This window comes from Lissotriton vulgaris, chromosome 2_2 (assembly GCF_964263255.1).
Source record: "Lissotriton vulgaris chromosome 2_2, aLisVul1.2, whole genome shotgun sequence".
Taxonomy (NCBI): domain Eukaryota; kingdom Metazoa; phylum Chordata; class Amphibia; order Caudata; family Salamandridae; genus Lissotriton; species Lissotriton vulgaris.
The window spans coordinates 207,824,076-207,850,612 of NC_141688.1; positions in this window are offsets into that span (position 1 = coordinate 207,824,076).

A 26,537-nucleotide genomic window follows, 5' to 3' on the forward strand; every position below is an offset into this window, starting at 1 on the left:
AAATTTACCAATGGAGAATATAAGCAGCAATCGATTTGAGCTTTAATGAAAAATTGGAAGAACCACAAATAAAGAAAAAAATGTAAAGTTGAAGACAGAAATGTGAAGGACTTCAATTGTGAAAATAAATGTGGCAATAAAATACACTCTAACCTGAAAACTGCATGAGCTTCATTGCAATGAACAATCTGTATTCCGATAGAAATGAGTCATTTATTATGTCTTGCTGTGGAACGGGAAAACCAGCCACATAGGACTCGGCAAACTAAGAAGACCATAAAAAAATATAAAGTTACACTACTAACCAAATGTTGAGAGCATGATCTTTGTTAAGAACAAGGTTGTATATTTTATTTGTTAAAAAATCACCATAGATCACACACTTTCCTTTCGAGTTAATGTTCTTAATGCCAAAAATAGGCTCCCAAAAACCACCCACCTTACACTGGTCATCACTAAACAAACCGCGAATGTAACAGAAAATTACGATAATATAGAGAAATTACCAGCATGCAAAAAACACCACAATTGTAGCTGTCCTGTTGCTTGACGTTACTTTCTACCACTAACTGCCAATGATCATTGTCTTGAGAACCGATTGCCTGTAGGAAAGCCCTTAAGAAACATAGGAACAGTTATGTTTCATATTTGTCCCTCAACAAAAGGAAACTAACACAAAGTAAATGAACACAACGTACACATCGACTATCCATATATCTGCAGTCTAAAAAGTATGCAGTTTTACAGATTACACACATTTTAGATAGATTGAAAGTACAGTGGTACCTCCAATTAGTTCTGGTACTTGACAGCATCGCCGACCAATGAGTCGTATAGTAATAAAACTTTGGCCAGAGGTTTCACTATCTGCAACGGAAAGGACAAGACTGACAATCAATATTGGATACATTCCATTTTAAGATACATTTGCATCTTCCAAACATGTGGACCGAAACTGCAAGCTAAGGATTAATATTTTGGTAACAAACATGAAAGGTGAGAACACTTACATGTGAAATTCATGTATATAACTAATTAACGTTTACACTCACCAATAGTATCCAATGCATTCCGGTATTAGTTGGACACAGGATAGTCTCATTTTCAAAAATAGGAAGCTATGCGATGGCAAACAAAAAGGAAAAATGATGGAAGTCAGATACAACAAACAAAGTAAAGCAAGTAACCATAAAAGATCATGCGGTTGACAATTGAATGAAAATTTAACAAAGATTACCCCCAAAAGGGCAACCCCAAAAAATGGAGACTTGCAATAGCTAACAGTAAGCAACATTAAGAAAGTTTGGATTACATTAGAATTCATAAATGATTGGACCACCACAAAAACCAAGATAAATCAAATAATAACATTGAGGAAAATAACAATATTTACCCGGCAAGAAGATGAAGGATAATTGCCACTGAATACACAGGAAGCCACTGTGGCAGACATCAATAAACACTAAATATAAGGAAATGAAATATACATCATAAAGTGAAATTTCATGGATATTAACAATGAAAAGTAGACCTATGACTTATCATTCAAAAGTTAAGTACCTTTGGTCGGATCAAACAGATTCTGGACAGATAAGCATCTATTACCTTGAAAAGAATTAAAAAAAGGGAGAATCTGTGCTTTACTCCAAGGACCAACATGAAAAGCATTAAAACGTAACAATACGTACAATAAAATAAAATTGCAAGTACACCTACCTCATCACATATCCATTCTTTGTCTTTCAAGGTGCCAAACGAAGAATCTTATAATTTAAAATTTGAAACTACTGCTTCCAGCCTTCCAGTATGACGTTTCTTCCACACATCGAAAACTTTTTTCTTGAGCACAGAGTCAGAAAATGGGGGGGATATAAGCCGTGATGGGGAAACTTCAACCTGAGCTGTTGAGAGTAAAATGTGGCCTGCACTTGGTGCGAGGCCTGCTGGAGATGGGGCGCCCCGTGCCAGAGACAAGGCACACATATCGGAAACTTTTTTCTTGAGCACAGAGTCAGAAAATGGGGGGGATATAAGCCGTGATGGGGAAACTTCAACCTGAGCTGTTGAGAGTAACATGTGGCCAGAACTTGGTGCGAAGCTTGCTGGAGATGGGGCGACCCGTGCCGGAGACAAGGCGAGCCGTGCTGGAGATGATGAAAGGTGACTTGGTGACGATGACATTTGAAATTCGGGAAGACGTGATGGTGACAGTGGAAGAGGTGTAGGACATGAAGGTGCCACAGAAGACAAAGTATCACTATTTCTTTTGCCTGCAAAAACATGTATAAAAATGTACTTTATTAACAAGTTAGATCAAACGAGACAGTACCATAAAATATATCCAGACCAAATAACAAAAATAACAATTGCTCAGGAACATCAAGGAGTGGGCTTTTAAAAGGTTCATGTGGAGAACAACAAAGTTCAAAATAATTATAGAGAGAATGAAAGAGGCTGCGGAGGTAACATGAACATGTCATGGATAAAAAGGTAATAAACCAGAAATTACCTGGATAGCTAGCATTGTACGGCCTTAACATGTTCTACTTAATACTTTGTTTTGGTCATTCCTTAGCTTTACACGCTTCCCTTTAATTTCTGCAACAGAGTAGGGTCCTGAAAATCTAGTCTCCAAAGAACCGCCTTTTCTGGTGTTTCGCCTACTATTTTGCAAAAGCACAAACTCTCCTTCCTTGAAGCTGTATGGATTATATCTCTTGCAAAGTCTATTTTTATATTGGATTTTTTGCCTTTCCTGGCCAAGCGCTATATTCTGCTTCGCCTGCTCATGCAACTCTGCTGCTCTATTTTTCATATCTGCAACAATTACGGGATAATCACTTTGTGATGGTTTTACAAACTGCAGCTGATAAAGGAAACATAAAAAGCAAAAATTGTTTTTTTACTTCTTTAGAAGTCGGATAAGTCTTTAACGAAAATTATCTAATAAGACTTAACAAATCCAGAATTGGTATGTAAACAAAATAACAGAAAAGTACATTGAGAATATAGGGCACATAACATTTTAAAGAGACTAATCTTAAGTCATGTATTGAAAGTCTCATACCAGTTCATTACCCAGCTCACATGGGAATGTTGCTTCACGGCCCATGTAGAGTAGAAACGGGGAAAATTTTGTGGTAGAATGCGGCTTCGAGCGTAAAGCAAACAAAGCATGGTCTAAATAAAGATCCCAATCAGTCTGATGCTCATTCACATACTTTGCCAAAGTGCTGTAGAAGGTAAAAAAGATGTAGAATGTCAATTTTCAAAATAACGGATTATTACTGAACATTGATTTTAACTTACATATGTGTTTAAGAAAAACAATCGATAAAACATTAAAAACCTTGAAAAATGAGCCAAAAAGAAACATGACATTAACGTATGCACTAATCACAATAACACACATTACCTTTTAATGTTAGCATTTGTACGCTCATCTAACCCATTTGTCTGAGGATGATAGGCTGAACTGACAGCACGTTTGATGTTCAACAACTCAAATAATTTATTGTTAACCTAAAAAAAAAAAAGATACAATCGGCAAAAGAAATTAAATACAACGTACAAAGATGAATGATGAAAGAAAGATTGATTATACTTTTCAAAAGAGGAAAAAGAAAAAACAATATCAAAACATAACAACGGCAGCAAAAGGTAGTTCACTCACTTCGTTCAAAAACTCCCGCCCTTGATCAGAGAGGATCTTTTTCGGACAACCATGGCGGAGAAAGATTTCTACAAATCTCGCAGATACCTCAGATGCATTCTTCTGTTTTAAAGGAAATGCCTCTACCCACTTGGAAAAGTAATCGGTTGCAGTGAAAATATATCTGTAGCCTGCAGCAGTTGTAGGTAAGGGTCCCATCAAATCCACGCCTAGAAGCTCCCAAGCACGAGCCACCTATAAATAAACACAATTGAAGAACTATAGAATACGGAACTTCGAGAAAAATGAATCGGCTGACAGGGCTTCAAGAAAATGTATGACAATTTAAAACATACTTTAATTGGTTGTAACTCTGGGCACTTCTTGAGAGATGGCTGTTCCTTTTGACAAGCATCACAATGTTTAATCTGCAAAGACATAATTGCAAAACCCTAATGAAAAGGATGGGTGATTGTACACAAAATCAAAAATGTAACCAAATACAAGTACCAAAACATGCATTTCAATGACTACAGAAGCATGTGAATTGTTTACCATCACCAAGGCAAACGACATTATGACTCACCCAGTCTTTAATATGATTAGTCATATCGGGCCAAAAAAAACGGGCTCCTATGCTTCTCTGCGTTTTATTAATCCCAGAATGACCTCCAAACGTCGACGAATGAAATTCATGAAATATTTTTCGAGCAGCTTCAACACCAACAACAACTTTCCTCTTCCCATCTTTAAATGTATAGAACAAATGTCCATCTATCAACAAAAAAGAGGAAAAATTTCCCCAAAATAGCCTAATCAAAATAACACATAAACACATCGACAGTCGATGCTAAACATGCAGAAAACACATGGCAAAATAAGAATTGCAAGTAAAAAATAATACCTTGGACTGTGTAGTTTCTGGACATTCGGCGCAATGTATTCTTCTCTACTTTGGTCCAGCCAACAGGATACTCATTACGCGTCAAATAAGCCACAACGTAATTGGCCTTGAAGGGATCCATTTCGATTCCCACTGAGACTAAATTATTGATAGAAATAAAATACAAGCAAATTGGGAACATTAGATAAGAACAAAATATATAAATGTCATACATTTACTTTATTACAACAATACTAAGGCTTTGAAACAATCATCAAGAAGGGAAACATGGCATATTCAGAACTGGAACCTGACATTGCAATAAAACACAATATACTAAAATGAGTTAGAGATGAAAATAACGTACATCTATTAAGGGCATCCGCAATTACTAAAAAAGAATTTCCAAAACATTAAACATATAATGAGAATCAATGTACTTCGCAGGGCCAAAATTAGATGACACATACAAGGAATCCTCAAATAACTAATTATGTATTAATTTTAATGGGGAGAACATTGTTCACTTTCAGGAAACCTCTATGGACAAGACTAGCATTGGAAAGACTACATACTTCTGGAGTAGTGAGTAACTTTGCTGGCGTAATGGCATGCGTAAGGACGTTCAGGGAGAAGCAAGAACGTACTCTCAAAATGATGGCTCCCAAAAACTTGATAAAACATTTACAAATCATGACTTCAGCACACGACGGGCAAAAAATTACATGAACACACTTCATTCAACCTGTAATGACAATCAGTGTAACGCCTAAGAATACTTTGAAAATCAAGGCTCTGAAGACTTGTTAAAACTATGGGTTGGAATCGCATGCTCACAGGGCAGTGACAACAACACTCACCAAGTATGAGAAACGCAATAGTGGGTTGCAGTACACAGTGAAGTCTGAAAAAAAACAAGGGATGGACTACAGACTGAAGTGGAAGAGACCCGAAGCAAGGGTTTGACTGAAGACTAAGCAGGGCTGTGACTGCGACCTAGGTAAAGTTGGAGAAAGTTTTGAAAAATGATGACTCGTTGAAATGAACATTAAATCTGCACACGTTGGAAAATGACGGTGTTCGTGAAGTACTCATGCATTAAATTCACTTTAACAAACATTGGGGTTTCATGAACCTTGTAAACGGAAGGGCCAAAAATACTCACCAACTTTAAAGAAGGCAAAGGTGAGTAGCAGGACACAGTAGAAGTTAAAGGAATGCAGGGTTGGACTACACAGTGGAGTGTCACAGAAGCGAAGGAAGCAATGGGCCTCAGACGCCGAGGTGAGAGTGCGACCTAAGAAATGTAGTGGGGAAAAAATTATTAAAACTATTAAGAACAATTTCTACAATAATGGTGTCATGCTCACCAACAACTTTCAAACACCAAGGGTTTCACCAAATTTAAAGAGAGAAAGGAAAAAACATAACACCAAAATTACATTCAAGAAACGGTTGGTTGCAATGCACATTTAGGTGATGGTGAAAAGAAGGTAGGCTACACACTAAAATACAAGAAACGTGGTGGAACAAGAATCAAAGCATTACAATTAAATGCAAGGTAACAATGAGAAATAATAAGAAACACGAGCATTACTTTGTAATGGGACGCAACATGTGCTATACAATGTGGATTGAAACATTACATTTATAAAGTTGATAAGAAAAAAATCAATCAAGCCAGCATCGGCCACGCCCATGGAGGGCCTTGAACTAACGTTCGATCTCGCCAACCTGAAGGCGAACGATTAACGGGTGTACATTACTTTCATGCAGTTTAGTGGAAAAAAACAACATAGCCACCCTGGGACACCGCAGCAGGACTACAGGTTCATGGAGCTCTCAGACCGGTAATCTCGGTCCGCTCTTCCCTGCCTGGTGACCCTTGAGGCTTTAACAGCTAATAGCATGTCAAAGCGGAGGGAATCCCCCTCCATACACGTATAGCACCTTAGCGTGTGCAACACATTTTTGAAACCCACTTCACTTAATAATAATTATTTTTCACCCACACTCTCATTGGTCCTGAGGAAAGCCAGTTTTATAACAAGAAAAGGCCTGGCTGAAACATGTCGACCATACAGGAGGCGGGAGTTCATTAACCGCTCCACCGCGTCCGCTTGCCTTTTTATACGCTAGCGTGGGCCCAGCTATTAAAGTTCTATATACCCTCGGGCACTGGGACCCACAGCATAGCTTTTAAATTCACTTTCTTATACACCCCCTCACAGCACACTCAGAGAAGTATACCAGCTCCTCAGTAATCTGGAGTCGAAGCACACCCGGGACGCATTCGGTGTCACTGTGGTGGGCCCGATGATGAAGCATGCCACCGACTAGGTCGGTGGGTGAGGGCTTAACAACCAAACCAAATGGTTTGACATCATACGTACTGAGTCTCCCTTTCAAACACAACCAAGCTAGTCCTATTTTGATAATTACATATTAACTTGGGGATTCGGACTGGCTTATCTAGTCCTCTCTCTCCGTTTTGATTTGTTGATTAATGCAAACTTTGCCCTTTTAATATTTGTTTGAAATCCACACATCGACCACACTGCTCCCTACATATAAATTCTATGCTTTGTAGTTTTGGATTGTACTCCTCACATAGCCAGAAGAAATTCCAAAAGTCTAATGCACCTGTGCAAGACAATAATTTGTTTAGCTGACTGAAATACTAAAGTATGTTGTTAACGGAAATTAAAACACATATTGTGCTTTGCCTTACTTCCTGATCAGTCCCTGAACTTAGATTTCAGAAACCACTCCTGGTCGGCCGTGTGTAAACAGTTCTCGGGAACATTCTACATGTTTTTGGGGCGATGACACCCCGCCAGCTAAATATCATAAAAATGTCTTTAAACCCCATAATTAATAAGATTGTTTGGTAGGCATCCTTCGATGGAAATGTTAAGGTCGAAATATTGCAATTCATTCGTTGGTTTCATTTTGTGTTAAGGCAGAACCGAAATGTGATATAAGGTCAGATGTGTTGTAGCTACAAAAATAACTTTCAAAATAGAGTATCGTCTATAAAGCCCCAAAATCTGAAGGTAACGTTTGTTAAGATCTAGAAATGTGGTTCATGTAACACTCGATAGATAACCACATGGTATCTTTATTGGAGTGTTTTATAGTTACAGGCCCATTTTGGCCCTGTACTTTCATTGTTCTATTTTCAAACTTATTTTCTGGTTTCCAAATTACAGGCCCCTCAATCCCGATACTTTGAGTAGGCCAGTACCATTATGATCTATGATTTCATGGGCTTTGTCCATTATGTGAGTCATACCAGTTTGTGTACTGGTTCCTGCTTGTAAGCCTGATTGATTAAGGTATGATGAGATCGAACTGATCAATGTGTTTAGTCTAGTCATGTGACCGCTGATTGCTTGGTGTAGATGACTGTCTTTTTGTGTACCTTCTAGAGCACCAGCTGTTTGTTGTTAATTTTGTGACCTACACTATCGAGTCGAATGCTTACAGTTGCTGATATCTGGAACTTTCATTCCAATCTATGTTTATGAAGTCCCTCCAAATCGGTCCAATCTATGTTGATTTTTTAACATTCTTATCCATAACTGTGAGGGGGGTTCGACCGCTATGCTAACGAGGTGCTCTACCTCTACACTGACTGATTCAAATGCTGGCTGTCTTCTTGACCCTGGCGTGAGTCTATTTACTTTAATGTGCTTCATCCAATTCCATAAGTGCTTTATCTTCAGCTCGTGCCTGGGCCTTGTCTGTGGGGACACCTTTATTGGCCGCCCATTCCTTGGTCTTTACGGGTGTATTTTATCTATTAATTTAACTCAAATTCAAGATCCTTTTCTGAACAGTGGGTCTGTTTAAATCAGGCAATGTGTCACTGTCTCCTTTGTGGATTTGTATGATGTTATCCAGAGACATGTGAGGGGGATTCGACCGCTATGCTAACGAGGTGCTCTACCTCTACACTGACTGCTTCGAAAGCTGGCTGTCTTCTTGACCCTGGCGTGAGTCTATTTATTTAATGTGCTTCATCCAATTCCATAAGTGCTGTGTCTTCAGCTCGGGCCTGGGCCTTGTCTGTGGGGACACCTTTGTTGGCCGCCCATTCCTTGGTCTTTATGTGTGTATTTTATCTATTCTTTCAATTCTAACTCCAGATCCTTTTCTGAACAGTGGGTCTGTTTAAATCAGGCAATGTGTCACTGTCTCCTTTGTGGATTTGTATTATGTTATCCAGGGACATGTGAGGGGGGTTCGACCGCTATGCTAACCAGGTGCTCTACCTCTACACTGACTGCTTCGAAAGCTGGCTGTCTTCTTGACCCTGGCGTGAGTCTATTGACTTTAATGTGCTTCATCCAATTCCATAAGTGCTTTATCTTCAGCTCGGGCCTGGGCCTTGTCTGTGGGGACACCTTTGTTGGCCGCCCATTCCTTGGTCTTTACGGGTGTATTTTATCTATTCTGTGGATCACTGAAATAATATCGAGGGTCAAAATATCGACTTGCCAAAATATCGTGGACAAAATATCGACAGTCAAAATATCGAGTTTGTATCTACAAACAGGTAAGTACAAAAATATCGAGTACAAAATATCGTTAACAATAATATAGATGTAAAAAATATCGACTTTATTAAAAACAGTGTTAAATTAAATTAATATTAAATTTTAATTACTAAAATATACTTAAAAATACTTCAATTAAATTATAATAATTAAATAATAAATGAAAATAATAAAAATAATTTTTTACAATCTTATTTGTTGACCCTGAACGCTAAAATATACCCCTTTACCCAAAAACCCCAAACTGACCCTGAACCCTAAAAATACCCCTTTACCCAAAAACTAAAAACTTACCCTGAACCCTAAAAATGCCCCTTTACCCAAAAACTGAAAACTGACCCTGAACCCTAAAAATGCCCCTTTACCCAAAAACTGAAAACTGACCCTGAACCCTAAAAATGCCCCTTTACCCAAAAACTAAAAACTGACCCTGAACCCTAAAAATGCCCCTTTACCCAAAAACTGAAAACTGACCCTGAACCCTAAAAATGCCCCTTTACCCAAAAACTAAAAACTGACCCTGAACCCTAAAAATGCCCCTTTACCCAAAAACTAAAAACTGACCCTGAACCCTAAAAATGCCCCTTTACCCAAAAACTGAAAACTGACCCTGAACCCTAAAAATACTCCTTTACCCAAAATGTATCAATATTATTTAATTACCAAATAATAATTAATTAACAATAACAATAAAGTAAATATATTAGCACATTAGCTGTAATTATTTTAATAATTAATAATAATTTTTCCCAATTAATTACTTAACAATAACACAAAATTATATATATTAAAATGTACTCTAATTAATGTAATTAACTAATTACAATTAATTAATTACCAATTAATTACTAATACAAAATATGTACAAAATTATAATAATTAATTAACTAATTATTATTAATTAATTATCAATTAATTATTAATTATAAATATTTACAAACATATATTAATTAATTAATTATTATTAAATTACTTCCCACCCTATTCCCCTATAAACCCACAACCCGCTACAGAATTACATTACGCAATTATTAAAAAAACAAAATTCATTTAATAAAATATTTTATAACATTAATACACACTTTTCACACATATTATTACATAAAAATACACTATAAAATATTATATATTATTAAAAATTCGATATTTTTGCTATCTATATTTTATACAGTCGATATTACTTCACTTACCTGAAAAACGATATTTTTGTAGTCGATATTATGTCCAGTCGATATTTTGTCCAGTCTATATTTAAAACTCGATATTATGTCCAGTCGATATTTTGGAGTCGATATTTTGTCTGTGCACCCTATTCTTTTAATTCGAACTCCAGATCCTTTTCTGAACAGTGGGTCTGTTTAAATCAGGCAATGTGTCACTGTCTCCTTTGTGGATTTGTATTATGTTATCCAGAGACATGTGAGGGGGGGTTCGACCGCTATGCTAACGAGGTGCTCTACCTCTACACTGACTGATTAACACGCTGGCTGTCTTCTTGACCCTGGCGTGAGATATTTACTTTAATGTGCTTCATCCAGTTCCATAAGTGCTTTATCTTCAGCTCGGGCCTGGGCCTTGTCTGTGGGGACACCTTTATTGGCCGCCTATTCCTTGGTCTTTACGGGTGTATTTTGTCTATTATTTTAATTCAAATTCAAGATCCTTTTCTGAACAGTGGGTCTGTTTAAATCAGGCAATGTGTCACTGTCTCCTTTGTGGATTTGTATTATGTTATCCAGAGACATGTGAGGGGGGGTTCGACCGCTATGGTAACGAGGTGCTCTACCTCTACACTGACTGCTTCGAAAGCTGGCTGTCTTCTTGACCCTGGCGTGAGTCTCTTTATTTAATGTGCTTCATTCAATTCCATAACTGCTGTATCTTCAGCTCGTGCCTGGGCCTTTTCTGTGGTGACACCTTTATTGGCCGCCCATTCCTTGGTCTTGAACTCACCGGGCCTCAGCACCCCTGGCGGGTGTGGCAGACCAGGATGAGACAGATCCCGGGCACACATAGAGCCGCACCTGAACGTCTAACAGGTTTTCAAAATACCATTTCACTGTTAATTAGGCCTTTCCACCTTTTTTCAGAGCCCCTGCACCCCCACTCTGCCTTCTGATTAAAGTTTCAGCCCACCCCCCCGAAATGTCTCTTAGCCCCCCCCCCCCCCACCCCCTCCCCGCGGAAATGTGGCTCTAGTTGCACCTCTGGTCAGGGGCCAGTGACAAGCCGCCAAGAGTCAGTGTTCGTTTATGGCTTGCTACAATCAGAAGACACTTCAACATCATTGTGTGTCAACGCCATCACGCTCAACTGGATGTTCCATTCCCCTGCCTGTCACCCTTTTTGGGCCTTTGGGACCGTGGGCGGCTGTTTTTGTGGATGTCCCAGTGTCCGCATTGTGTGCTGCATAATTCTTCATTTTTCCAGGCTGGGAAATTATTAACCTTCTTGTACTCCACCTTTCTTTTTCTTCACCTTGAATGAAATAGATGCCTGGTTAACCACTTTTTGCTCAGAGATTCTTGTTGTGTTTTCTAATGAGGCGTGTTCTCCATGCCTGTGGTGGTGGTTTCATCCTCTGCTTCTGAGTGTAAGCTGAACTGCTGAACGCTACAACACTAAAAATTGTCAACGTGATCACGCTACACGGGATGTCCGTCGACGTGCGTCCCTTTCCCCCGTGTGCCCTGTTTACTTTTCAGCAGAGGCACCAATGCTGTTAAAAATTTAATTTTTAACAGGCAATTTACTTTTGCTAAACCACTACTAGTGCCACATAAACAACCTGTTATTTGCACAAAACTCATCGTTCAGAAGAAACTAGAACAGCAGCTTTGGCCCTCTGGTCTTCACGACTACCCTTGATTTGCGGGGGTGGGGGGGCCGCAGAGGTCGAGGCTGCCGTATTGTATTCGTAGGATAACTAGTGCTTACACTCCGGTTTGTAAATTTTGGGGCTGGGAGGAAGACTTTCAGTTTCCTCAGAGTATTGATTTTGAGGTTCGCTCACTTTGTTGCCTAACTGATATGTTGATGCACGTTTCGGTCTAGCATTTGAATCGACTCGTCAATTATGTGAGTCATAGGACTTTCTGTGCTGTGTCTATTTTCCAACCTTTGGACTTGGAACATTCACCTGGGTTAACTTAAACTTTGACTTTAGTGAAGAATGTGACAATCTGATTATCTTCTCAGTCACAGGGTTGTATAGACTGAAGTTGGATAGAGTCCTCTTCGGAGTTGATTAGGTGGAGGCCAGAGCGTTTCACGTGGGTCGGGCTGTTGTATATTTAGATGATGTTTTTGGCATTGTGGAATTTTTTCTGTAAGTTTCCTCAGAGTATTGATTTTGAGGTTCGCTCACTTTGTTGCCTAACTGATATGTTGATGCACGTTTCGGTCTAGCATTTGAATTGACTCGTCAATTATGTGAGTCATAGGACTTTCTGTGCTGTGTCTCTTTTCCAACCTTTGGACTTGGAACATTCACCTGGGTTAACTTAAACTTTGACCTTAGTGAAGAATGTGACAATCTGATTATCTTCTCAGTCACAGGGTTGTATAGACTAAAGTTGGATAGAGTCCTCTTCGGAGTTGATTAGGTGGAGGCAAGAGCGTTTCACGTGGGTCGGGCTGTTGCATATTTAGATGATGTTTTTGGCATTGTGGAATTTTTTCCGGAAAATTTTACACCGCGTCATTGCGATCGTTCCAGTGGAGGTTGAACTCACCAAGGTATATTTGGATGATCTGCTATACGTAATTGGTTGAGATCAAAGCCATGATTGGTTGGGAAAATGTAAGGTTGTCCCTGGCTGTTTGGTAAATGCTGTGAAGAGAGCATAACAATGTGAAGGCAAATGTATTGCCAAGTGGCATGGGGCAGCTATTTTGCCACATGTTCCAGTGGCCACATTCTGGACCTTCCTGCTGTTCTTTGTTCACCTTGCCATTCCTTCTAGGGCATAAAAATAGATGTTGATTTGTTCTATACTTTGAAAGATACGAAGAGGGAAGTTGTTGTTGGTGCTGAAACTGTCCCAAAAATATTTCATTAATTTCATTGTTGAACTGTGCTTGGCCATTCCGCTATCATGAAAGGCCACAAGCATTGCCTCCCATTTTTTTGGGCCCGATATGTCAACTCATATTAAAGAACACAACATTTCATATTTAATAATGTGTGACGTCATAAGGTGCTGTTGCGCAAGTCCCTGTGTAGTTGGAAGGTCCCACACTTGTGGGCCTGTACTATTATTGTTCAATTTTCAAAGTACAGGCCTTCACTTTCAAAGTCCAGGCCACTTCAAGTACAGCTGAAGCGGTCACAAAGTTTACGATCAGTTTAAAAGACCGGAGGCCATCCACACACACACACACACACACACACACAGACACACACATTTAAAGGTGCATTGACTTCCATCTTTTACATTTAAAGTACAGGCCCCTTCTGGCCCTGTACTTTTATTGTCTGTTCTCCCTTCTGGGCCTGTACTTTGATTGCCTGTTTCCCAAAAAACAGGCCACTCCTGGGTCTGTACTTAAATTGTTCAATGTTCAAATTTCATGCCCTTAATTTGCCTCTTTAGAATTTGTCTGCTTCCCAAAGCACAGGCCCACAATGGGGCTGCACTTCTACTGTTCCGATGTGTCCCGTTCCTCTGCCCAGGACCCTTTTTGAACCTCCTGGGCGGGGTGCAGCTGTTTCTTTGGATTTGCAACTGGCCGCCTTCTTTCCTTCGCAACGCTTTATTTTTATTCACCTTTATCGTCTTCCCCAAAGGGCATCAAGCATTGCTGTATTCTTCCACTTCAGCAAGACACTTTGCAAATGTGCTTAATCTTCATCCCGTGCCCGAGCCTTGTCGGCGGGGAAACTTTTATTGGCTGTTGATGGCTTGGTCTTAACGGGTGTTATTTGATGGACCACACATGCTTTACAGCTTCTTCTATAGCCTTCGTGTACAGACCTCTAAATGGTATTTCTTGTTCAATGTATGTTTACATTTTCAAACATTCTAAATCATTCTAAGTGGGAACTTCCACTATATTAACGAGTGAAGCTCTACCTGTACAATAAGTATTTCAAACGCTGTCTGTCATGACTATCTGTGGTACTCAGTTGTCTATCATAAATCCAATCATGTAACATGTTCCCCTTCCTCTTCAGCAAGACACTGGTCAAAAGTGCTTTATCTTCGCCACATGCCTGAGCCTTGCCGGCGGGGACACCTTTATTGGCCGTTGAATGCTTGGTCTTTGAAGGGTGTCATTTGGTGCACCACACATGCTTTTCAGCAACACCCATTTAACTCACCGGGCTTCAGCACCTCTGTTGTGTGTGGCAGACTGGGATGAGACAGATCCCGGGCACACACAGAGCCGCAACAGAACTTTTAAAAGGTTTTCAAAAAGAGAATTTGACTGATTCAGATTCAGATTAGCTTTATTCGATTTTTTAATTTAAAATCATAAAAGCAACAACAAAACATAGATAAATACAACAATATATATCAATTTCTAAAACACGATTAAATTGATAAGAGAGGACAGCTAATCAAATAGAAAAACAATTTAAAACAATACCCTGTCAAATGGAACACCTCTAGGACACACAGTGCTATTAGGTCGGAAAGTGCGTTTTTTGAACAAAGGTTCGAATCTGTTAAGAGCTAGGAAGCTAGGGGCACTAGGTACACATGGTCCCCCACCCCAGACGTTATAATTGTTTACTGCTGTTCTTGATGACGGAATAGGTGGGATGCTCGGATAAAAGTCATGTAAATCCCAGATGCGAATTGGGCCATCCCACTCTTTGTGCTTGCATGAACGTAAAAAAGGGACTATGTTCATGTGCTTGAATTTAATTAGCACCAAATCCCCAGGGATGGTTTTTGGCAGCGCGCCCAGCCACCCCACCCTCCTGACACTTAAAATTCCACCATCTAAGTTAGGTGGCAGGGGTCTGTTGGTCTGTAGCCAGGGCATGACCTTGTTTAAAAGGTCTTGACGTGTTTCATATTTTCCCTGGCTTGAAGGTGGGACCCCAGATATGACTGACACATAAGGGGCGGCTTCAGGTGGCAAGTCAATTCGTAGCATTTTAACAGGTTCGGGTTTGGCCTCAGTATGTTTTATCAGCGGGTGAATTTTGGCCGGTTTGAGGCCTGTAGCAGGCGACAATGTTTGCGAGGAGGCGTTCTTACGGAGATTTGATTTAGGTATTTCCGGAATAGTGAGGGGGATAGGACAGTTGGAAAATACCGGTTTTATACTTGGTGAAATGTGCGTTTTCATTGTTTGTTCAATGCTGGATAACCTGTCCCCCAAATCGTTAATTTTGGTCACCAGTGGTGATATGAGAGATGTTAGCAAATGTTCAAGCTCGGCCAACAAAGATGGTTGAAGGGGTGATGCACGGTTTTCTATTTTCCCATACACCGTCTCCCCCATCGGTGTAATTGGGTTGGAGGGGAGAAGAGCAGGACAAGTACGTACAATTGGATTTTTGGCTTGCTTCTCTTTAACAATATCGCCATTGCGAATGTTAAACTCCGTCGGAGGTGTATTGGCTAAGGTTTTGTGTTTAGTCAAGTGAAGCAGTGGATCCAGCAGGGTGGCGTTTACATCATCTGCACTGGTGTCCTTGCTTATGGTGGGCAGTATGTCCGGTATATAATTGGTTCCTGTGGGAGGTGAGGTCGGATATACAGACGCGGAGGCTGAATATATTGGCGAACAGCACTTTTATTGTCAGGAAACAAGGCTTTAGGTTTCACGACAGGGTCTGAACTTCCACACGCTGCACCGAGCTCTCCAAGGTTGAAGGGGTCTGCCGTGGTAGTCGAGGTTTCTTCCTCTTCGTCCAAGGGTCGTTGGTCCTGGGGCGACCGCGTCTCCGTGGTGTTGGTTAACCAGAGGTACCGAGAGGGAAGAAGAGAAAGGGACCGTCAGTGATCTGGTTGGTTCGAAACCCTTGCTCCTACACCGTAAAGTAGTGCACGAAAATCGGGTATAGTGAAGGGGAGTGCGTAAAGGTATTGGAAGTGGTGGGTAAGGGAATAGGGAGTGAACGGGTATGGAATAAGGATAAGAATGTAGAGATGGTTGAGTCATAGACCAAAGCCCTAATCCCAGTCCAGTAGCTTAAGTGAAACAGTAGGTATTACTCTTTTACCAATGCAAGTTTCGTAGTCCCCTTTACAAAATCCACCCACCACCCACAATGTCCACCCTACCTCCCACCTCCCTTAACACACAACAGTTTCCCCAAAGGGCTTCGGTTCAAAGTCACTCACCGGCCCCGCCGTAACTCTCCTGAGTCACGGCACGCTCTCCAGCCTCCTCCGGGGGACACCACCACTCCTCCGTCCAGCGGTCTTCGGTTTCCCCCGCCTCCTCCTCTAGGTCAGCAACGCTGTCTTGACTCTCGGCGTTCAGCTCCGGCTCCCGGCTCCGAGATTCAGCGTCCTCCTCGTGGTTCGTCTCTGGTCCCGCCTCCTCGACGTTCTGCGACGACGACGACCCAGCTTCCTGTGAGGCGTCTGTTTTTATTCGTCCATTGTTCGTAGCACCTCCTCTAGCCGTTACCTCACGCTGTGGAAAGAGAGGAGAGATATCGGTCTTCGTCCAAGTTTCAGGTGAGACGGAAGGCCGCCATGGTCGAGCAAGGGTGTCTGGGCTTTGTAGTTCCGCCTTAACAGGGGTTCCGACCCGATCTTTCTCACAGTTCCACATAGTGCGTTCAGATCCTCCCAGAAGGACATGATGAAAAAGCAGTATGGCTAGGAAAGTCACAATATGAAAAAAGAAATTTCAGTACCTCTTCATAGGAATTGTCAGATGGGTGGCCCGTCCCGACCTCCTTTGGCCTCCGAGGGCCACAGAGGGCCCGCCCTTTGCCCGGGCTTAGCCCGGCTGGTCCCGCGCGCGTCCCGCGAGGCGGGAGGGGCGGCTGCTACTTATGCGCCTCCGGGCGCTGCAGAATGCTCCGGCGTTTCGGCGCCCCCGGTGGCAGTGAGGGGATGCCGGGATTTGAAGTCTTTGGTCTCTCCCCGCCGCGACCGCGATGTCAGGAGCGGCGTCGGTGGGGGGGAGAGCGAGTGCAGCAGAAGTGGGTATGATGCAGATAGAGGAGCTGGGCCCCCACAGGTAAGAGCCCCCGCCAGCAAAAGACCCCCGCTCAGCAGCAGGGGCGGCTGCCACTTATGCGCCTCCGGGCGCTGCAGAATGCTCCGGCGTTTCGGCGCCCCCGGTGGCAGTGAGGGGATGCCGGGATTTGAAGTCTTTGGTCTCTCCCCGCCGCGACCGCGATGTCAGGAGCGGCATCGGTGGGGGGGAGAGCGAGTGCAGCAGCAGTGGGTATGATGCAGATAGAGGAGCTGGGCCCCCACAGGTAAGAGCCCCCGCCAGCAAAAGACCCCCGCTCAGCAGCAGGGGCGGCTGCCACTTATGCGCCTCCGGGCGCTGCAGAATGCTCCGGCGTTTCGGCAACAGAACTTTTAAAAGGTTTTCAAAAAGAGAATTTGACTGTTAATTAGGCCTTGCACCACTTTTAAGAGCGCCTGCAGCCCCACTCTGCATAATGATTAAAGGCTCAACACTCCCCCCCTGGAATTTTTCTTAGCCACGCAACAAAATTTGGCTCTAGTTGCACCTCTGGTCAGGGGCCAGTGATAAGCCGCCAAGAGTCAGTGTTCGTTTATGGCTTGCTACAATCAGAAGATGCTTCAACATCGTTGTGTGTCAACAGAATCACGCTGAAAGGCATGTTCCATTCCCCTGCCTGTCACCCTTTAGGGCCGTGGGTGGCTGTTTTTGTGGATGTCCCAGTGTCCGCATTGCGCGCAGCATAATTCTTCATTTTTCCAGGCTGGGAAATTATTAACCTTCTTGTACTCCACCTTTCTTTTTCTTCACCTTGAATGATACAGATGCCTGGTTAAACACGGTTTGTTCCGAGATTCTTGTGGTGTTTTCTAATGAGGCGTGCTCTCCATGCCAGTGGTGGTGGCTTCTTCCTCTGCTTCCGAGTGTAAGCCGAACTGTAGAACGATACATCACTAATAATTGTCTACGGGATCACGCTCCACGGGATGTCCGTCGACGTGTGTTCCTTTCCCCCGTGTGCCCTGTTAACTGTAGGCACAGGCAATAATGCTGTAAAAAACTAAATTTTTAACTTGAAATTTAATTTTGCTAAAAATTTTGAAAGGGTCTTCTGCATATTACATGCCCCCACTACTACTAGTGCCACATAAACAACCAGTTCTTTGCAGAAAACTCAAAGCTTTCATCGTTCAGAAGAAACTCGAATAGCAGCTTTGGCCCTCTGGTCTTCATGACTACCCTTGATTGGGCAATAGCTCAGTATAATTCAACAAGCTTTTGAATCTTGTTTACAATGTAAAATCAAGCATATTACAGCAACAGACATTAAGTAATCTTGCAGTCTTAAAGATTGTTGACTCCATGCTCTGAGCTAGATGTGATAGCTGTGTGGAGTGTGTACCTCCTTCATTCTGAATGTAGTACATTCCACTCATGTTATCTGTCTGCGTGAACACCGTCTTGTTGCATCAATGTCATTTCAACGCTTTCAAGGCTAGAAACAATGCCATAAGTTCTAGCATGTTCATGTCCATTTTCTTCTCTGGTGCTGTCCATAGGCCCTGCACTGTGTACTGATGTACAAGGGCTCTGGTAAGTTCAATGAAAGATGTGAATATGTGGACTTGTAATGTAATGCTGCTACTCCCGTTGCCCCGTTGTGCAGCATAATGAAAACCTCTTGGTGCAACCAGTGTACATGTTGTCCGCACAGTGGATGTTGAATGGGTGGTGTGGAGAAGCGTTCTAGGCTGTAGCCATACTGGATATGGTTTCAAAAACACTTGGCTATAGTCCTTTTTAGCCTGCCTGGTAGTAACTCTTGTAGTCGTCCCCAGACCGGTGTCTTGTGGTGGGAGGTAGCTTGTTTTTGGGCCGTAAAGTTTATATAACTTAACTGAAGCCCGGTGAATTCAATGGGTGTTGCGCGTGATCGAACGTTACTGCAAAGGCCGCCATGGGTGTGGCCGTGGGTAACTTGCTTGATTTTTGGCCGTAAACTTCATATAAGTAATTTTTTTACCCTCATTTCATAGCAGATGCTGCGTGCGATTTGCAAGTATTGCTCCGAGTTCTTCCGCAATGTACAATCCCTCGTGGTTCTTAATATTGGAGGCATACTTTTTTTCCGAACTTTTATGCAATGTACATTTCCACGCGTTTCTTTATGTGACATACACTAATGTGTTTTCTGTATTCTTCCACTTCAGCAAGACACTGGTCAAAAGTGCTTTATGTTCGCTACGTGCCTGGGCCTGGTCGGCTGGGAAAACTTTATTGGCCGTTGATTTCTTGGTCTTTAAGGGTCTCATTTGGTTCAGCACACAATTTTTTTTCCACTTATTCTATAGCACAGAAGGGGACTGTAGTTTTACTGTCGAGGTGGGCCCAGTCTCCCTGGCCGCGAGCCATTTTTGTCCTCCATGACGATGTTGCTATTTTTTTGTCTGGATGCTTGGCCGCCTTCTTGGCTTCAAGGTCTTTGTAAACGTTTATTGACGTCCAACACATACAGCCTTTGACATGGCTACCTTCTTGTTGGTTGGAGTGGATATTAACTACACACAACCACCGTACAGGGAAACCTTCCAGAACCAACTGTCTGTGGTGATGGATTGGCAGGAAGTTTTGCAGTCTCCCCCCGTATTTTCACCTTGAATGATGGAGATGCCTGGTTAAACGCCGAGGTGTCATTGTTTAGGAGAAAATCGTATACCAGCTGTTCCCCTCTGGTCTTCATTGCAACCCTTAATTTGCAAATTGCTCTGATGCATTATACCTTTCAACTGGCAAGCCTCACATCACAGCAGGGGCACTGTGGTGGCTGCATGTTGAGGATCGTCTTTGTAAATGAAAACCTGATAGCATCTGTATAACAGGGCACGCACTCCCGTCCACCGCTATTTCCTTTTGGAAATGTAAGACAAAAGATTGCCCTTGGACCTTGAAAGTGACTGGTTTCATTAATTTTTACAAGTACCGCTCAGCCTGTACTTGCTAAGTTGTTCACTTACTATCTTTACATGTGGTAGCAGTTTCTCAGGCTCCCACTGCGTAATCCGACTCCCATTCCGTGTAGTGGACCGGAAAGCCGAAAACCCAATGGCCAGAAAAAACAAAGCTTGATTGAAGCGTTTGACCTTTAGTCCTCATGGCCTTCCGGTTGGGAAGGAAGCCACTTATTGAAAACGTGTGGACACCTTGAATGTCTGTTGATTGCTTGTTCTTGACGGCTGCCTTTTGCAAACAAGAAGCTTAAAACACTCTGAGAATTCGCTTGAACTCTAAGGCTGATTTATGAGTGAGCGGTTTTTGACCGCTGATTGCTTGGTCCTGCTGTTAGGAGATTCACCACCGGGCCGCATGTCGGTATAATGACCTGGGAATCCAAGCATCCTTGCCATAGAATGAGAAGATTTAAATTTCAAAAAGTCGACCTTCCATTGGCCGCTGATTGCTTGGTCTTGACGGCAGACTTTTGTTCCCCTTGTGCCTAAGTCAGTGTGCCAAAGTGGTGCTCCTTCACCCCCGTGCCTGAGCTTTGCAGCGGGGACAGCTTTTTGTCCGCAGATTGCTTGGTCTTGCTGTTAGGAGTTTCACCACCGGGACGTACATCGGTATAATGACCTGGGAATCCAAGCATCCTTGCCATAGAATGAGAAGATTTAAATTTCAAAAAGTCGACCTTCCATTGGCCGCTGATTGCTTGGTCTTGACGGCAGACTTTTGTTCCCCTTGTGCCTAAGTCAGTGTGCCAAAGTGGTGCTCCTTCACCCCCGTGCCTGAGCTTTGTCAGCGGGGACAGCTTTTTGTCCGCAGATTGCTTGGTCTTGCTGTTAGGAGTTTCACCACCGGGACGTACATCGGTATAATGACCTGGGAATCCAAGCATCATTGCCATAGAATGAGAAGATTTAAATTTCAAAAAGTCGACCTTCCATTGGCCGCTGATTGCTTGGTCTTGACGGCAGACTTTTGTTCCCCTTGTGCCTAAGTCAGTGTGCCAAAGTGGTGCTCCTTCACCCCCGTGCCTGAGCTTTGTCAGCGGGGACAGCTTTTTGTCCGCAGATTGCTTAGTCTTGCTGTTAGGAGTTTCACCACCGGGACGTACATCGGTATAATGACCTGGGAATCCAAGCATCCTTGCCATAGATTGAGAAGATTTAAATTTCAAAAAGTCGACCTTCCATTGGCCGCTGATTGCTTGGTCTTGACGGCAGACTTTTGTTCCCCTTGTGCCTAAGTCAGTGTGCCAAAGTGGTGCTTCTTCCCCCCATGCCTGAGCTTTGTCGGCGGGGACAGCTTTTTGTCCGCAGATTGCTTGGTCTTGCTGTTAGGAGTTTCACCACCGGGACGTACATCCGTGTAATGTGCCGGGAATCCAAGCATACTTTCTTTATGATCTTTTAGTGTCTGATTTCGAGAGCACAGTGCCTTTAGCCGCTGTATTTGGAAATTGTCAATGTAAGTTCTATTAATGGACATTCGGTGATCCGGTGTTAGAAATCGAAATTGAAAGGGCCCTTTTGGCCATGTACTTTTTTTGGCCAATGTCTGAAGTACAGGCCCCTTATTGCCATCAAATATAAAGATGTCCATGTGAAAAAGACGACCTTCATTGGCCGCTGATTGCTTGGTCTTGACGGCAGACTTTTGGTCCCCTTTGCGCATAACTCAGTGTGCCAAAGTGGTGCTTCTTCCCCCCATGCCTGAGCTTTGTCGGCGGGGACAGCTTTTTGTCCGCAGATTGCTTGGTCTTGCTGTTAGGAGTTTCACCACCGGGACGTACATCCGTGTAATGTGCCGGGAATCCAAGCATACTTTCTTTATGATCTTTTAGTGTCTGATTTCGAGAGCACAGTGCCTTTAGCCGCTGTATTTGGAAATTGTCAATGTAAGTTCTATTAATGGACATTCGGTGATCCGGTGTTAGAAATCGAAATTGAAAGGGCCCTTTTGGCCATGTACTTTTTTTGGCCAATGTCTGAAGTACAGGCCCCTTATTGCCATCAAATATAAAGATGTCCATGTGAAAAAGACGACCTTCATTGGCCGCTGATTGCTTGGTCTTGACGGCAGACTTTTGGTCCCCTTTGCGCATAACTCAGTGTGCCAAAGTGGTGCTTCTTCCCCCCATGCCTGAGCTTTGTCGGCGGGGACAGTTTTTTGTCCGCAGATTGCTTGGTCTTGCTGTTAGCAGTTTCACCACCGGGATGTACATCCGTGTAATGTGCCGGGAATCCAAGCATACTTTCTTTATGATCTTTTAGTGTCTGATTTCGAGAGCACAGTGCCTTTAGCCGCTGTATTTGGAAATTGTCAATGTAAGTTCTATTAATGGACATTCGGTGATCCGGTGTTAGAAATCGAAATTGAAAGGGCCCTTTTGGCCATGTACTTTTTTTGGCCAATGTCTGAAGTACAGGCCCCTTATTGCCATCAAATATAAAGATGTCCATGTGAAAAAGACGACCTTCATTGGCCGCTGATTGCTTGGTCTTGACGGCAGACTTTTGGTCCCCTTTGCGCATAACTCAGTGTGCCAAAGTGGTGCTTCTTCCCCCCATGCCTGAGCTTTGTCGGCGGGGACAGCTTTTTGTCTGCAGATTGCTTGGTCTTGCTGTTAGGAGTTTCACCACCGGGACGTACATCCGTGTAATGTGCCGGGAATCCAAGCATACTTTCTTTATGATCTTTTAGTGTCTGATTTCGAGAGCACAGTGCCTTTAGCCGCTGTATTTAGAAATCGTCAATGTAAGTTCTATTAATGGACATTCGGTGATCCGGTGTTAGAAATCGAAATTGAAAGGGCCCTTTTGGCCATGTACTTTTTTTGGCCAATGTCTGAAGTACAGGCCCCTTATTGCCATCAAATATAAAGATGTCCATGTGAAAAAGACGACCTTCATTGGCCGCTGATTGCTTGGTCTTGACGGGATGTCCGTCGACGTGTGTCCCTTTCCCCTGTGTGCCCTGTTAACTGTAGGCACAGGCAACAATGATGTAAAGAACTAAATTTTTAACTGGGAATTTACTTTTCCTAAAAAGTTTGAAAGGGTCTTCTGCATATTACATGCCCCCACTAATACTAGTGCCACATGAAGTACCTGTTCTTCGCAGAAAACTCGAAGCTTTCATCGTTCAGAAGAAACTCGAATAGCAGTGCATTTAGCTTTCAGGATAGCTTTCACTTTTTTTCACAAGAGTGTAGTGGCAGCGATAAGTATGGTTTTGGGAGAGAGTGTGTTCCAGATACTATGTGCCATTCCTGAGAATGTCCGCTTCTGTGTTTTCCTTCAGGAATCTTCGATGTTTGAGGTGAAGATGTATGTGCCTCTAGTGCTTCTATCTCCCACAGAGATTGTCCGTTTGTGATCAAGGTTGCCGGGTGAGGTTAGGTGTACCGCCTTGTGTGTCATGCAGGCGATTAGCAGATGTATTCTGGCTTCAAAAGGCAGCCCCTTAAGGGATTTCAGGTCAAAGGACATACGGGAGTGTTTTTTCTTAGCAAGTGCTAACTGTTGCTGCAGCGTTTCAAGGAGCTGGTAGGGGTGCGGTACTACTTGGGGGGGGGCCGTATTGTATCCGTAGGATGACTACTGCTTATACTGCGGTGTTGAATTTATGGCCTGGAAGGAAGAATTTCAGTTTCCTCAGAGTATTGAGTTTGAAGTTCACTTCCTTTTTTTGCCTTGCTGATATGTTCATACATGTTGCAATGGTTTCGAGTGTTAGGCCTAGATATTTTGCAGAGTCCACGATGGTGGGTTGGACATCGAGTGTGGTTAGGTGTTTGAGGCATATTTGAGCGGTGGCCATCTTCACTGGAGGTGGAATCAGAAGGAACTCTGTTTGCAGTGCATTTAGTTTAAGATGGTTATCGGAAATCCAGGATTAGGTGCCTGTGATCGTAGACTTCAATAGCAAGATGTCTTTGGGCTGTTGAACTTAGAGATAAAGTTGAAAGTCATCGGCATACATGTGGAAGTGGATATGGGATCATGTTTAACGGTGCGGAATGCTGAAGAGAGCAATCAAGAAGGATGAGGAGGCAGGTGTCGTTTTGGTCTAGCATTTCAATTGCCTCGTCAATTTTGCTCCCATGGATCCAGAGTGGACCTAATCTAAAAATAGACTTTGCAGGAGATGAAATCCATACAGTTTCCCGGAAAGAGAGTTAGTGCTTTTGCAAAATCTTTGACGAAACACCAGAAAAGGCAGCTCTTTGTAGACTACATTTGCAATCCCCTAGTATGTTGCAAAAAGTAAAGGGGAGCGTGTAAATGTAAGGAATGACAAAAACCAAGTAATAGCGTTGAACATGTCATTTTGACATGTTTAGGCCGTAAATTGCTAGGTATCCAGGTAATTTCAGGTTTATTACCTTTTTATCCTTGACATGTTAATGTTACCTCCGCGGCCTATTCCATTCTCTATATAATTATTTGTAACTTAGTTGTTCTCCACATGAACCTTTTCAACAGCAGAGTCCTTGATGTCACTGAGCAATTGTTATGTTTGTTATTTCCTCTGGTTTTATTTTATGGTACTGTCTTGGTTGATCTAAGTAGTTAATAACGTACATTTTTCAAAATGTTTTTCAGGCAAAATAACTAGTGATACTTGCTCTTCTGTGCTACCATCATGTCCTGCACCTCTTCCACTGTCACCATCACGTCTTCCCCTAATTTTATTGTCTGTCTTCGTAAGTACAGGCCCCTTCTGTGGCTCTTACGTTCTAGTTCAATTCCCAAAGGACAGGCCCCTTCAAGTACAGCTGAGGCGGTCACAAAGTTCAATATCCGTTTAAGCAACAGGAGGCGAACGCTCGCCATCCCCACAATACAACACCCACATTCCAAAAAAACAGTGCCTCCAAAACGTTACAAATGTAATACCGGCAGAGAGATCATGTGTTCAAATCCTGATGTACAAAGCCCTTCTCGGAATGGACTTTCATTGTAAAATTTTCAAAGACAAGCGCCAGAATGGGCCTGTACATTAATTGACTGTTTGCAAAGGTACATGCACAGAAGGGACTGTAGTTTTACTGTCGAGGTGGGCCCAGTCTAGTCTCCCTGGCCGTGAGCCATTTTTGTCCTCCATGACGATGTTGCTATTTTGTTGTCTGGACGCTTGGCCGCCTTCTTGGCTTCAAGGTCTTTGTAAACGTTTATTGACGTCCAACACATAGAGCCTTTGACATGGCTACCTTCTTGTTGGGTGGAGTGGATATTAACTACACACAATCACCGTACAGGGAAACCTTCCAGAACCAACTGTCTGTGGTGATAGATTGGCAGGAACGTTTGCAGTCTCCCCCCGTATTTTCACCTTGAATGATGGAGATGCCTGGTTAAACGCCAAGGTTTCATTGTTTAGAAGAAAATCGTATACCAGCTGTTCCCCTCGGTTCTCCATTGCAACCCTTAATTTGCAAATTGCTCTGATGCATTATACCTTTCAACTGGCAAGCCTCACATCACAGCAGGGGAACTGCGGTGGCTGCATGTTGAGGATCGTCTTTGTAAATGTAAACCTGCTAGCATCTGTATAACAGGGCACGCACTCCCGTCCACCGCTAATTCCTTTTGAAAATGTAAGACAAAAGATTGGCCTTGGACCTTGAAAGTGATTGGTGTCAGTAATTTTCGTAAGTACCGCTCAGCCTGTACTTGGTAAGTTGTTAACTTACTATCTATACATGTGGCAGCAGTTTCTCAGGCTCCCACTGCGTAATCCGACTCCCATTCCGTGTAGTGGACCAGAAAGCCAAAAACCCAATGGCCTGAAAAAGCAAAGCTTGATTTACGCTTTAAAACTTTAATCCTCATGGCCTTAATGTTGGGGAGGAAGCCACTTATTGAAAACGTGTGGACACCTTGAATGTCCGTTGATTGCTTGTTCTTGACGGCTGCCTTTTGCAAACAAGAAGCTTAAAACACTCTGAGAATTCGCTGGAACTCTAGGGCTGATTTATGAGTGAGCGGTTGGAGGGTAGCACGGCAGACAAATAATAAAAACATCTGATTTTTAAGCTAGTTGTGGACGACAATTTATCATTCTGTCCATAATATGCCAGCTGTTTCTTCCCCTTTTTGTCCGCTGATTGATTGCTCCTGCTGTTAGGAGATTCACCACCGGGCCGCATGTCGGTATAATGAGGGGGGTATCCAAGCATCCTTTCTTTATCATCTTTTATTGTTTGATTTCCAGAGCGCAGTGCCTTTCAGACCTGTGTTTGGAACTTGTCACTGTAATGTCTATTAATGGACATTCGGTGATCCTGTGTTAAAAATGGAACTTGAAAGGGCCCTTTTGGGCC